The sequence below is a fragment of the Tribolium castaneum genome, chromosome 5, assembly GCF_031307605.1.
Source record: "Tribolium castaneum strain GA2 chromosome 5, icTriCast1.1, whole genome shotgun sequence".
Classification (NCBI taxonomy): Eukaryota; Metazoa; Arthropoda; class Insecta; order Coleoptera; family Tenebrionidae; genus Tribolium; species Tribolium castaneum.
In genome coordinates, this window is record NC_087398.1 from 11,021,152 (window position 1) to 11,034,420 (window position 13,269).

At 33.5% G+C, this 13,269-nt stretch overlaps 1 protein-coding gene across 2 annotated transcripts in view; it reads left to right on the forward strand.

Moving 5' to 3' along the window:
- LOC660712 (venus kinase receptor) overlaps positions 1-13,269 on the forward strand; it is a 75,875-nt gene that overhangs the window by 325 nt on the left and 62,281 nt on the right. For both annotated transcript variants that reach the window (XM_008194840.3, XM_015979835.2), the window contains exon 2: positions 12,552-12,601. The gene's annotated coding sequence lies outside the window, so the exon portion shown is untranslated. The remainder of the gene's footprint in view (positions 1-12,551; positions 12,602-13,269) is intronic.

Consider the following 13,269-nt stretch of genomic DNA (forward strand, 5'->3'; position numbering starts at 1 on the left):
TTCGGGCTACTTGATGAAAAAGGGCGGGGAAGTTTGTTTAGGTCTGTCGTTTGGTAAAAGGTCAGTGTGAGTCGGGCTTTTGGAATTTTTGATTTATTTCAGGTTCATTCAATGTCACCTTTTTGCAAAGTATTAATTTATGCAGAATTTTCAAGGTTAATGCTGAAAACTAAAAATATTGATAATTTGTGTAAAAATAACCAATTTCTGAATAAATGAACATAATACATAATAATATAACGAATAATGGCAGTCAATCATTATATTTTTAAATTTTTTGAACCACTTATAAAATTAAGACGATTTTTTAACTTTATTTATTAAAATTACCACAAGGGAAAATGTTATGGTGCCAACGTTTACCTAAACTTGGTTAGATTTTACTTAAATTGTCTTAAACCAATATCACGTGACGCGCCACATTTACACTGGCACATTTTTGACATTTGGGAAAATGGTTTTGGGGAAACGGTTTTTCCTCGGGGTCACGTGTGCGTGTCGGAACGCATGTAGGAAGACGCACGCTGTGACTTTCTCACGTTGCCTTGCCACATAAACAAGCTGCCAAACAAGAACCCAAATAAATTCACAATCGTTTCAATCGGCAATCAGAATCTATTTACGTTTGATTTTTTTTAACACTTAATTTGCGTCCGATGCGTCCCATTTGGCTGTTTCCGGCACGCGATGAGCCAGGAAGTGAGAAATTATAGAACTGTCAAATTGTCAGTGCTCATATCAATCATAAAAGAACACACATATGGGCGATTTTTCCGGAAAATTTCATCTAATATCGAAAGTTTCCTAATATTTGGAGGGAAGTTTTCGTTTTTGTGCCGTCTGACAGCTGTCAGTAATTGAGATGCGCCGTCTGGTGGTTTTCGGACCGACTATATAGGATTTAAGGGCCTACATTAGAAATTTTCTAACTCCTAATATAGCTAGAGCTTCCGTCTTTTCTAGAAATCTTAGTTTTTATGTAACAACAAAAAGTCAATATCTCTAATAATAAACAAGTTATGGAGCTTTATCAGAACATTGAGACAGCTTACTGTAGCTATGTTAATTTTTTTCTTAAAATCTTCATTTTCATGGCCCTTGAACCCTTTGCAATAAGTGAATAATTATTTTTGCATTCGAAAACTGAAGGTTTGAAGAGTCTTCTAGAATTTTCAAAATTGTCAAGTGTCAAAATTCAAGGCTACTATGATTTTTTTAAAATGATCAAAAAACGGCTATAACAGTTTTTTCAATTGGAATGACTTTATTTTCTTAACGGCAATCGAAAGGACATTGACAATTATGGTATACTTATATTTTATCAAAATATCCTACAGGACGTTGGCATTTTTATAGTTTTGAAACAACTAATATTAACAACTAAGGTACATTTTAGTCAATTTGAAAAGTCAAATTTAAAAATGCTATAAAAATAGGTGATTATTTACAATTTCTCAACGTCCCGAAAGTTCAGCCATTTTTAAATTAAGAATGGGCGACATATTTTGTTTACAAAATTTTAAAGCTCTATAGCTACACCTTTGAAGTAAAGAAGTTTCTAATGTAGGCCCTAAAAGGCCGTCTGCGATTAAGTTGGTGACAATTGACAAGTTAGTCTTGCCACCTTAATTTCAAAATTACAGGCTACTTTGATCGAACACAAGTTTCACTTTCCTTGGTTTCGGCACAACACTTTCATTTGCATACTTATCAACGCACTAATTTATCGTCTCATTTCACAAGACCGTGCGGAATAAATAGGGAAAAAAATCCACGCACTTTGGCGGAAATCAATAAAAACACCCGACTTGCTCAAATTTCGCTCATTTTTGTGTGAAAATGGCCAACAGTTTGCGAACGCACTCTGCGGATCAATGCCCGGAGCGTCTTGCAAGAATGCAGCTCAGCTGTTGCATTATCTATCACACACCGTTGCCACATCCAGAATTTTGATCCTTTCATCCTTTTTGAAATTCCAGTAAACTATGTTACTGGGATAGATCAAGTTGGCAACATTGAATGACAGTTAAGTTGCCAACTTAATTTCAATCCCAGGCCACTTTGATTACTTCATTAGAAATTTGAGTGATGACGGCAAAAATATTTCTTATGCAACAGTTTCGCAGGAAATGGAAATATTTTTAGTCACTTTCTTTTTTGTCTCATTGGTGAAGTCCTTGCACCTGAACCAGATATTTTAGACGGAAACATTTTGAACAGTGAACACCAAACAAAGTGCGTACGTCCCATAGGTCAGTTCATCAACATTTATTTCATAGACATGCCTCCAGGGTACGCAAACCAGAATGCGAAATGAGTAAACAACTGTGACCCGCAGCAATAAAATTCGTTACGCAAATAAATACACGAAAATTTATCAAAGAAATTGCGCAAAAATCATTACGACTGGCGGCTAAATTGACCCGAATCGTGGAAGGTGGGAAAAATCGGGAAATTGTGCGCATTTTCCACTTTTTATTTATAGAGACGTATCGTGGGGGATATAAAAATAATCGGTGGCAAAAATACGTGGTCACTTGTGACGGAAATGCCTTTGTTACGTAAGGGGCTCTTTAAAATTCCGACTTTTTGCCAATTCACCTCATAAACATAATCGAGAAATCGAGCATAATTCTGTCGAATCACAACACAAAATTGGAAAAACATCGAGTTTCCACGCGAATTCTGTATTTTTATTAGACCACACCTGCCTCTAGCCCAAGGCAATCGACAGATGTTTTCCAAAGGACGGGAAATGTTGATCAATCATCAAGGAAAAACATAACTCGACCAATTATAAATAATAATGGCAACAACTCGAATTGACAATGCGTTCATTAGCGCTCTTTTTGACAAATTCCGAATTTTTGGGTCAAGGCCGGGCGATCGGGTTCACATCGAAAGAATACATCAGAATTGTTTTACATACATATACATTAAAACGCAGATCATTTGATCGAAAAAATAATGAGTGTTTTTTGCTGAAAACTTGTTTTTTCCGTTTTACCGCGACTTCTGTATATTTAATAGGTGGGTCCCGTTTGACGTCTTCAAAGAATTTGAAAGGTCAAAGTCACCATTCCACATAGTTTTCGCCAAAAATGCAGAAAATTGATGCCAAAAAGCACTTTTAAGGAGCATCCCATCTTGATCGAATCACTCAATCATAAGTTATAAATATTTAAAACTGGAAGTTTTTTTAATTATTTAAATTATGAAACGAAAAAACACGCAGTAATCTCGTTGATCACAGGTCAAACTTGAGAGCAACATTTCCTTGAAATATCACAAGGACGTGTAATGGTTTTGCTTTCGGAAGCACAATCAAACAGTGAAAAAAACACGAAAAATTTTCGAGAATCGAGTAATAAACGAAATTCGCATTATGTAATTTGAATATTTATTAATACTAATTAAGGACTGACGCAGCTGGCGAGGTTCTCACGACGTTAAAATTTGCAAAAATTCGTATTATCTACAAAGACGCATTAAAAATCTGCATGGCAAAATTTGCAAGGTTAGGATGTGAAACGACGTACAAATAAAACGTTCCCGTCCTCGATAGTTCCGGTAATGTCGCCAGAGAGCGCAATTGTTCAATTACCGTATAAGTTTTCAGAGTAATGAATCTGAAAAAAATGGTTGTGTTTGTATAAGGGTTAACACCCAGTAAACAAAAAAAATACAGGCTGATAGAGCGTTCAGTTTTCAATAAACATAATACAAAAATTTTATCATAATTTATATTAAAAAGAATTAAAGAATTTTTACTAATTTGCACTCTGCCCCATATTTTTCGAAACGCTGGGAATACGGTTACAGATACAAGAAAAATGTAAGGGACAAAGTTGTAGAGAATTAAATTTCCTACAAAAAAGTCCATGAGACCATAATCCTATCTTCAACCATTTAGACCTTAAAGTCGTTCAAAGACGCCCAAGCGACGGATTTGTTTCATTGTACTGGTGGCGAAACATCGAAAAGTTAATTTGTAGCTAAACCGTTGAAGATAGAAATATGGTGTCGCTGACTTTTTTGTAGAAAATTTAATTCTCTACAACTTTGTTCCTTACACTTTTTTTGTATCTGCAACCGTATTCGCAGCGTTCGCAAAAATATAAAGGTAGAACGCAAATTTCTAGTTCTAATGCGCACCGTCGCATATTTATCAAAACGCTGGGAATACGGTTGAAGAGACAAAAAAAAATGTAAAGGGCAAAGTTGTAGAGAATAAAATTTCCTATACAAAATTGTGCAACTTCATATTTATATCTTCAATGGTTTGAGTATAAATTAACTTTCCAATACTTGACCACTGGAAAAAAAAGCAAATCCGTCGCTTGAGTGTCTTTAAACATCTTTTAGGCCTAAACCGTTGAAGATAGAGATATGGTGTCGCAGACTTTTTTAAAGAAAATTTAATTCTCTAAAACTTTTTTCTTATTATTTTTCTTGTATCTTTAACCGTATTCTCAGCGTTTTGAAAAATACGGGACCAAGCACAAATTTTATATAATTTTTTCTCATGTTTCTTATAAAAATGTTAGTCGTCAGTTTTTCGTTTGTTAAGAGTGCAAAGCTCAACATTTCTGCATTTTTTTTTTCAAAGAAAATAGTGAATTTGTTGTAGTTATTGTATAACGCCCGAAGCGCCCTCATTTTTACTCTACGGTACTATTTTTTTAGGTTCAGCAAATACTGCGATTTTGTATTTCGTTCCGCCTCCTAAGTTAAAGTCCACCGTAGTTTTTCGAATAAACTTCATTGTAGAAGAAACCTGTTACCGCAGTTATTAATAAAACATATAATCGACCAACAAAAATAACTGTCTCCGAGACACAACAAAAATAAAACAATTTAATATAACCAATTTGCTATAAAACTCGCATTCAAGGTTTCGGACCGAGTTGTTTTTGACGAATTTTCGCGATTGTAAAAGCGCTTCTCATCCTCAGCGTTCTCACCCAAAACAAACATTGTTTACAGTCGTGACAAGTGATAAATGATAAAAAATGAATCGAATGACGCACATCATACGCTTAGCGTGTGTCCGATGAAAGACCAATTTCTTCATCCCCGTGTGCCAGGAACTAGATTTTTTGAATATTTATAAACGGCCAGGGATTTGTTTTCAAATCGAAAATAGATTTCGGTGAGCGTGCGAACTAATTTGAGTTTTTTTCGTCCGATGGAATGTCTAGTAATTAAACGACAGACTTTTAACTCTTTGTAAACAAACAAATCTCCACCGGTGCAGTCGTGTGTTATTGATTGTTGCGATATTAACATAATAACTGTAAAAGCACAATGCGAAAAAGGTGCGTTTCCAGCCTCGATTAAGCGAAATTAATGGAAATCTTATGAATTTCTAGCACGACCCATTTTTTTTTCAGATAAAATTCAATTCCGAGGTTTCACGCTTATTGTTGCTCGAGCTGGGAGGACTCGATTAAATAGTTTGTTGCTAAACGGTGTAATTTCATAGTTAGTTGAACGGCAAAAGAAGTGAATTTTTTTATTTAGACTGTTTTTCCTAAATTCAATTTTTTAAACGTCCCGCATTTTTCAATGCTGCCAACTTAATTTCAAACTTATAAGTAAGCTGTAAAATTCTGAAAAATCATTATTGGCTTGTACAATTGTTGACTCATACTATACAAAGGTCTGTCTATTGTTAATTGTTTTAAATTAATAAAATATTTATTCAATAACTTACGTACTACTGGCATTTTTTTGATTAATTACGCACAACTCTTATTTCTGAATGTTTTTTTTTGTTTTTTTAAACAGGAACAAATAAGGACGCGGAAATTATTTAATTAATAAACGTTACTGTGAAGCCCCGAAAACTGTTTTCGGGTTAAGTTGTAAAATAGAAGCAACCCAGATGTAATCAATTCTTAATTAGGAGATGACTGATGTAGCTTCATTAATATTAACTTACCTTCAGCCCAATTAGCGCTTATTTATTTAGTTATGTCGAAAATCAGCGTTGGAGTACATCTTGAAATTCTTGAGATAATTGTGAAAAAGCCATAACCAAAATACAGCGTTTTGCTTTTGTTGGAATTTGCCTTTATTACAGCAAACAATGACAAACCGATTTTCGAATTGCAAATCGGTTACAAAAGTCCACTTTATTTATAACTTTCCTATTTACAATTTGTGATACAGCATTATCGCTGGAATTTTTGTATCAAATAAAACACAAAATCACTCTCATACGCAACAACTAAGAAAATTCCTTCCGACTGGCGTAATCGATTTTTTCAAAACTTACCCCCGCGATAACCCGCGACCTCAAACCACGGTGATGGCGCTTTGTGGGTTTTCAGAATTTTTTCTGTACCAATTTAAAATTAATTTAAAGAGTTTAAACAATTCTGCACTTTACTTGAGATTTCGAAAAATCGAAAAATTCAGAAGAGGGCCCTTTATAACTTGATCAAGTCTTAATTATTGTTAGAAATGTAAACAATAATTTATAATTTTGAAACTAAGTTGGCAGCATTGAACATCAATTTTTACGAGTGATTTGAGACAGTTGCCAAATCAAGATTTTGTGGCGAACTTGATTACAATATTGCGTCCACCTGCTGTCAACATTATCAAATGCTGCCAACTGATATTTTTGGTTTAATTTCGAAAATGGTTAACCGTGTGTGAGACAAATAAGTGAACAAAATTGATTTGTTGAAGTGACTATTTTTACAAGTTTAACATTAAATTCCCTTCAGAGACACTGCTATTGAGAAAGTTGAATACCCTTGGGGGTACACGTTTACCGACATAAACAAGAACTTTTATGGAAAACTTGATAGTTGTTTGCAGAGTTTTTTTAACAATTATTTTAGTAATTAATTATTGAATAACAAAAGAACTCGTGGAAAAAAAAACATAAAAATAAATTTAAAACCTGCGTGTGCGTCTCTAAAATTAAATGACCTGTTTTTGAAAAAAAAGTTTAATTTAATCGCATTCAGAGGCAGTTGGGCCCCTTTTGTGCCCGAATGAGAATAACTTTGTAGATTTCGGTCTATTACCGGCTCCTACTTCTAATTATAGAATTTAGATTAAGTGATTCATTATTCTTGCCTCCCCCACTTGGCACTTTACACACTCCTGTCTAACATTTCCACAAGTTTCGTGGCTTTGGACGTCTTACTTAAGCGGTTGTTGATACCAGAATCGATTTTTTGTATTTTCCAGCCTAAAAGCAGGTAAAAAATCACTCGGCTGAACATTTTCTGAAAACAGGGCTTTTTGCGTTTTTGTTTTGTAAATACAGGTCCCTAGCGTGAGAAAAAAAGCTCCGTTAGATCCAATTTTGACACACTGAGCTCACCCCCAGGTGTTTTTCTCACAGGAAACGCATTTTTTACCTGACCTTTGTAAAAAATACGACGCAAATTAGCCAAAATCGATCTTTGACTTGTTGCTCTTAACCCGATGATTGATTGCCTCGTAATCGAGGGTTGATTTTCCATGCAAATGTAAACAGGCACGAGACGGTTCTTATTAATACAATGAAAATTATTATAAATGAGACAGGATGTCTTTTATGTAAGGGGCGGAAGTTAGTCATTTGACACGTGATGCTTAGTTGAAGGATCTTTGATTTTCGAAAAATGTATTTTTCAATTTGGATTCAAGGTAAAAACCGAATTTGTATCAATAAAACGAAACTGTCTAATTCCTTTGTTTTATAACTCTATTGTGACATTTCTGTAAGGTCAATGATTTCATTACATGTCTTTCCTATTTTGAAACTTTCCAAGCATGAAATTTTTTATGCAAGTAACGCAACATCCTTCCAGGTTTTCGCTTTTAACGATATATTTGTCGGTTTTTAAAAACTATTATTTAACTTGCTTTGTTGTCTGTCTGTCAGTTTCATATTTTTGGAGCCAAATTTGAAAGGGTTCCCGTTCTCCCAATGAATTGAAATTTTGCATACTTACGTAATTTGCGTGACAATGTAATCTTATGTGGTTAAATAACCCCTAAAGGGGTTAAATGGTGTTTTGAAGTTTTAGGTTATGTTTATAAATGGGTTTTCAATGTGTACATACCGTAACTTATACCAATCTTAACGGTATGTTAGTATGTTGCTGATTGGAAAATATACTATTACCTAGTCATTTTCATTACGTTTTATTACAAAAAAATGTCGCTGTTTTTTTTTTAAATTCATTTATCTTGGACGATACAGTATGGACACAGAACTAAGGTTAAGATGTGCTTTCATTGCTAACAGCTGCACAAATCAGCACAATAATTGTGTTACAATAAACTGCGAAATTAAATCTCAAAGAAAAAGACGTTCAGAATTCGGAAATAAAATTAACTTGACGCCCTCTGGTGATGACTTTTGAACTATGTCGAAAACAGTAACGAAGTTTCAGTAATTCCACATTTAATTAACATTTAATGACTTGTTCAACAATTTTGCGTGTATAGTGTTAATTGCTTACATTAGAGAGAATCACTTTAAAAGTATATGATGGTAAATACTAGCTCTGACTTTGGTTCTGCGGTTTTTCGTGGTTTAGAGTGTTTACTGTTGGAATTTGAAAGTGGATAAAAAGTGAAAAAGTTTTAAATTTTGACTACAAAGTGTTATTAAACAGTTGTGTAATTAAAGACTATAAGTGATAGATCACAGCAAACACATGTTGGGCTCAAGAAACCAATAAATTAGTGAAGTATTTGAATTTTAGGTTAGAATTTTTCCACTGAAAAAATCATAAAATACTTTGGTAAATCTAAAAATTCCAATTAAGATTAGCAACTGCTGATACATTTAAGCATAAATTCTTCCAGAAGGTAGGCTTTTCACTGTCTTTGTAATAATTTTCCAATAAAGAAAGTGAACCAAACAGTCATTCGTTATTCGTGTTTTCCTCGTCATCTCTAATTTGTCAACATTCGTTTCTTGCACCAAAGATACAATAGTCATTCCGCATAGGCATTGTAATAATTGTGAAGCCCCAAAATTCGTACAACGTTCAAAATATCCGAATAAACATTTTCCCGCCATTTATGGTTACTGTTTTCGACCTAGCTCAGTGGCGCCCCCAACGGTAATTTTACTTCCGAATAAGAAAAGACTAAAAAGCAATAAATAAAAAAATAAGAAAATGTTTTTTTAGAAAAAAGCTTTTATTTAAACGATGCACTAAAAAGAAAAAAATGTTTTTCTATCAGAGGAGAATATTTTTACTTACATATTAAGATTTTAAAAATAATAAAAGCTTTGGGAACGGTCATAAGTCATAACAATACGACATTACAGAATTACTTTTTTAAATTGAGCACTGTTTCAAAGCTTTTATAAATTTTAAAATCTTATTTTGTAAGCAAAAATGATAAAAACATTATTTTTTACTTTTTAGTGTATCGTTTAAATTCTTTCTATGATTTTTTTTTTATTTTTTTATATGTTTTCTGATCAAAGTGGCTGCGACTTGAAATTAAGTTGGCAACATTTACACTTCACCACTGGCCGGTGACACGATTCAAAAGTGCCAACTTAATCGACGTGACAGAGTTGTTAATCGGTTCGTTATGTTTTATTTTTCTCCGGTCGAAAAGTAAAAAATCTGGTGAAGAAATTTTCCTAATTTGGACTCGTTCTAATGCGAAAAACCGGTATCCCAACCCAACCCATTCATAATTCTTCCTTATTTTAAATTTAAATTTAATAATTAATAAAATTGGCACAAAAACAGCAGCTTAATGTTGGTTTATCCACATTTGTTTGCCTTTATAGCGGAAGAATTTTAATACGGCAGATCTTCGGCGATATTTTTAAATTGTAATCAGATTAGAAAAATTAACTAACCGGCACCATTGATTTATGTACCCAGCGGAAAATTTTAATTACTGCTCTTTTAGCAAATCATATTTTGGGGCCCTTTTCACTAATTAGGCTTTGGGGCCCCAATTATTGTAATTTTCGGTCAAGTAGCTGTGTAAACATCCGGCATCAAACACACGTCGAATTAATAAAAGGAAACCAGTGGCGTAACAGTTTATTGTTTGGCCGTGAAATTTCACTTTCTGATAAACTTATCAACAGAAAGGTGAACAACATGCTAATCGTCCGAATTATCATGGCGTTACACTTAGTTTGAAAAACAAAATAGGGGATTTTGTGCAAAGCTATTCGCGCTGCTAATGCCAAGGTCGGCGGGTTTGCGAATTTTTCGACTCGGAAATTTGCGAAATTAAAAGTGTGTAATTACTAATTAGCGACAAGTTGAATTAGCGAACATCGAAAGCACATTGTTGTAAAAGTCAAATTCGAGTGTGGAGGCGCCTCGCGTTATTTATGGACAATTTTAATGTTATTTTATCAGTATACAACAGTCTGTTGACCTCATAAACACCTTTGACATGAATCTGATTTTAATTTAAAATTGTCCACAATTTTAAATATAAAAGTAAATCAATTACTTCCATCGGCGCCGCTAATTAAACTCATCACTGTGTAAAAAGCGCCGGCAATTAGCACAAAATCAGCTTTTATTTTCCGGCGCGAAAACACAGATTAGCTAATTGTGTCCTGTTGTGGGTGGGTTAGACGAATTTTTTGCTCGAACTGGAAATGTGCAGTGATAATTCTTTTGAACTTGAACTATGCCAATTTGAAATCACGCATAATTTAATCGGCAAAACCTATTATTGCAACTGTACTTGAACTCTTCGCATTGCTATTCGAGGTCAAGTGAAGTTTTCTTTCTGTTTATTTGTTCTTGATGTGGGGCTAAATAGCCGACCAAGAACATTTAAACACTTTGTATATTTAACAATTTAACGAATGCAATTAGTTGTAATTAGACAAGACAATGAGTTATTTTTATTTTCAATAATAATATCCTGTCTGATTGTGATAGGCAACATTTTATCTTTTATTGTTGGCGACACTGTTGTGGAACGCCTAGCAACACAATTTTCAGCGCCTCATTGGCATAGTTATCAGACTCGGATGCTTTGAATCACAAATTTTTAATTTTGCCGAAAACTAGTGCAAAGTTTTAACATAGAAATGCGTTTTTTAACCAAGTTGCATTTGGCACCAAAATTATTATTTTGCAACTATAATCTGACTACGGATATCTAAAGGTTAGGATTTGAAACGACCTTCAAATAAAACGTACCCGTCCGCGATAGTTCCGTAAATGTTGTCAGAGAGCGCTGTTGTTCCATTGCCGTCTAAGTTTTCAGAGCATTGAATTTGAAAAAATTGTTGTATTTGTAGAACGATTAACACATAACTAACAAAAAAATACAGATAGGTAGAGCATTAAATTCTAAACAGTGAGACATAAACGTAATGGAAAAACTTTATCATAAGTTATATTAAAAAAAAAATTTAGCAATTTGCACTGTGCCACATATTTTTCAAAACGCTGCGAATACAGTTATAGATGCAAGAAAAATGTTAAGAAGAAAGTTGTAGAGCATTAAATTTTCTTCAAAAAAGTCCGTAATACCTTACCTCTATCTTCAACTATTGAGGCCCCAAAGTCGTTCAAAAGCGCTGAAGCCACAGATTTGCTTCATTTTGCCGGTGGTCAAGTAATTTAAAGTTCATTTACACCAAAACCGTTGAAGATAGAAATAAGGTGTCGCGGACTTTTTTGTAGAAAATTTAATTCTCTAAAATTTTTTTCTTAACATTTTTGTCATATTTTTAACCGTATTTCCAGCGTTTTGAAAAATACGGGACGAGGCACAAATTTTAAAATTTAATATTTTTCTCTCATTTTTCTTATAAAGATTTTTGTCGGCACTTTTTCTCAATCTGTTAAGAGTGCGAAGATCATCATTTCTGCATTTTTTTAATAATTAGATTAATTTAAAACGATTTGGCGCCAAATCGTTTTTTTTTCATTTTTACTTTGTCGTACTATTTTTTAGGTTAAGAAAATCTTGCGAGTCAATCGGATGTAGATAATATTCAGTGTTGCCAACACAATTTGATCACCTGTTAGATGAATTTTTTGATTAAAATTAATTCAACCACGTTAAATTTTTGTAATTTACAACGTTGCGAATAATTAATGTAAATTTATTGTGCAAAAAGTTGGTAGGGTATAAAAAATTTTAAAATATTGCACTGGACACTATAAACAATTCACAATTTTTTTAAATTAATTGCACAATTTATTGTGGACACACCTTTCCAAAAATTTTGATTTTTTGACATTAATGATGAGATTTATGAAGCTTAGCAAAATCCAACTGCGTTTGAGGTCGTTATAAAAAACATGCATATTTATTTTTATAATTTAAATGATGCTGCAACTTTCAAATTAAAAAAAAACTAAACTGTTTGAACTTTAGTTTTTTTCTCTCAAAATATTAACTAATGAATAATGATGCGTTGCGAACAATAAAAAAAATAATTTTGCGAGTGAACGTCTCCAATTGTCCCGAATTTGCTTAAATTGATTTATCGATTTTCTCATTTTTATGAGGATGTCGCCGATTAAATCCCACTTCAGACACATATCACGTGTTGTTAACCGCAGCTTTTATTGCAGATATCACTCCATTTCCCGGCCCAGGAAGTGCCGACAAGGATGACCACTCCGTAAGTATTCAATTTTGAATATTCATTTGCGATAAATTCAAAGTCATTGTGTTTCGGTCTGTATCAGTGTTCATTCAAATTGGAAGTTAATCTTGTTAGTGTCGATTCTAATTATCCAATTAAATCATTTGCTCCGGATTGCGTGTCCTTTATTGGCGGAATTTCAATAAAATTTTCGTTGGATAACTACAGGTGATTAACTCTGTATTTAAATGTAGAAAGCTCGAGATTGGGTTTTATTGATGTTTGTGAAATTTTTGCATTTTCTCCTAATTAAAATATTATGCGTGCACAGGAAATATCTGATCGTTTGGCCTAAACTGCCGTTTTTTGCCGACAAATTATTGTTATGTTCGGATTATGTAAAATTGGCGTGAGAAATCGGGGGGGTCAACAATTTGAAAATCGTGAACTCGACACGAAATACTATTTTTTTTTCTTCAGAAATTTTTTACATGAGTTAAGGATACGGATATCTTAAGGTTAGGATATGAAAGGACGTACAAATAAAACGTTCCCCTTCTCGATAGTTCTGTTAATGTCGCCAGAGAGCGCAGTTGTTCTGTTACCGTCTGAGTTTTCTGAGTAATGAATTTATTAGTATATCGGCTAGCACAAGGCAAATAAAAAAATACAGTCAGTTGGAGCATTAAATTTTCAACAGTAGG